The sequence below is a fragment of the Synchiropus splendidus genome, chromosome 15 (genome assembly GCF_027744825.2).
Source record: "Synchiropus splendidus isolate RoL2022-P1 chromosome 15, RoL_Sspl_1.0, whole genome shotgun sequence".
In the NCBI taxonomy this organism is placed as follows: Eukaryota; Metazoa; Chordata; class Actinopteri; order Syngnathiformes; family Callionymidae; genus Synchiropus; species Synchiropus splendidus.
This window is the reverse complement of record NC_071348.1, coordinates 7,926,701-7,928,660: the sequence shown is the minus strand read 5'-3', so window position 1 is coordinate 7,928,660 and position 1,960 is coordinate 7,926,701. Positions and strand designations below refer to the sequence as shown.

The following is a 1,960-nucleotide window of genomic DNA, read 5'->3' as shown; positions in this document are numbered from 1 at the left end:
AAATATAAGTACCGGCATGTATATATATATATCCCAGACCACAGCTCTGTTGACAGAAAAATGGGTCAACATGTCCCCTCTGTCTACAGATATTCTATGTTCAGGAGGCGCTTCTGGGAAGAGGTGAGAAACGAGACTATTTTCACATGAAAGCAGCAACAAACATATTTACTGTCAACCTGGAACCCACGGAAGCAAACCGACTGGAGGCTGAATTATTTATGCACAGCGCCGCTAACTAGTGGCCTAAATTTAGAGTTCTCATGTATGTGTGCGCGACGGCGGGATATTAATGCAACGCAAGTTCAACCAGGACAAGAAGTTGAGCCTTCACATGTTATTTTATCTCCATAATTAGGCGAGTGAATCCTCTGCCATTGGATCCAGGCTCTGAAGCTGAGGGTCACCATCTACAACACCGCCACAACGTGATGCGACATGAGAGAAAAATAGGAGTGTGTGTTACGAACATATGTTGTTTAGTGCTTCCCTTATTGTAAAGGTCACAGCGAGGCTGAGTAATGGCTCTGGGGCTTTCAGTGCTGTGTGTCGTCTTCAGCGCAACCATCCATTACCAAGATGAGCAGCGGGAATCATTTCTGATGAGGAAATAATGAGCTCGGTTGCAGCAAGTCAAATTCAAAGTTCAAATTTGGCTCGTGACTACGGTGCACCGCAGGTTCATTCTCAACTCTGTGGCAGTTTTCTTTCAGATTTAGGTCCATTTTTAAAGGCGATTCCAATTGGTTCACTCATGTTCAACAATGTTTTGTGTTTCGCCAGCGGCTCGTTGGTCTAGGGGTATGATTCTCGCTTAGGGTGCGAGAGGTCCCGGGTTCAAATCCCGGACGAGCCCGGTACTATCTTGAGTGCTTTTTAAGGCTTGTCAGTGAGGAAAGGAAAGTGGCAAAAGAGGATGAGGAACACAACACTTGAGGTCCATGGGTGAGATTAAGTGTTGAATCTGATGTGAAATCAATGATACTCCAATGTCACTCTCAACCAGACCGGTGCAAAGTGCGGCCCGTGTTCCAAATGTGGCTCTTTGACTGTATTTATGTGTGTATTTATGAGTAAAACCGTGCATTTTTTTTTTTTTAGAAGTATCTCTTGTCCCTTAAAATACATCAGAATTGAAAGTAGAATAAGTTAATTATTTTGCTATGAAGAGTTTTGTTGTTTTTAAAGTACATTTTTAAAAGATGACCAAAAGTCTTGCCGATTCTCTAACGGTGTCTTCAAAGGGGCAACATTAAATGACAAAAATGGAGCGTTGCTTCTTCAGGTACAAGTCTGGAAATGTGTTCCATCTCAGCAGGTGATGACAGTCCACTGAAGTGGCGTCCATCCATCATTAGAGCAGCAATACTTTCTCCTGGTTTCCTTTAAAGAGCTTCCCATCCCAGAAATGTGTGGAAATGATTCAGTCTCTTGTTCTGCACAGAGAGAATCCTTCCAGTTCTGTGCATTAATTATTCACATAACACTGGAAACTTGGAGTTTACTTTTTTGAGGGTGTTCAGATCTAATCTATGTACAAATGTGGTGAACTCATTACGGAAGTCTTGTTTGGCTCAGCGGAGTTTTTGTCCTCACTGAACTGACAGTCTGCTGAAGGGGAGGATCAGTAAAATAATTATGAGCTGCAAGTCCACCACATTTTTAAAATGCATTGAGCAATGAGAGTTTTTTTTAACCTTTTGGAGTCAAAGATTTGACCCTGTGGGGTCCAAAGAGTTATTTAATAACAGTGGCTCATTCATGCTCAACGTTACGGACGGATCCGGGTACGAGCGGAGCCTTCATATTGCCCGTATTTCTCCATGTTTCCACAAAGTTTATGGATACAGACCAAACAGAGCAGTACCACCAGAAACCTTGACGGCAGTGTTACTGTTACTACCCGATAGGTTGCTTCAATGAGGAACGAAGAAGACATAACAATGGCGTAAATTCTCCG

The 1,960-nt window shown here is 42.8% G+C and overlaps 1 non-coding gene across 1 annotated transcript; it reads left to right on the top strand.

Annotated features, from left to right (window-relative positions):
* The first annotated feature begins 784 nt into the window (after nt 1-784).
* Nucleotides 785-856, top strand: trnap-agg (transfer RNA proline (anticodon AGG)). Its single transcript has one exon. It is a non-coding gene; the product is annotated as a tRNA-Pro (tRNA).
* The last annotated feature ends 1,104 nt before the right edge of the window (nt 857-1,960 follow it).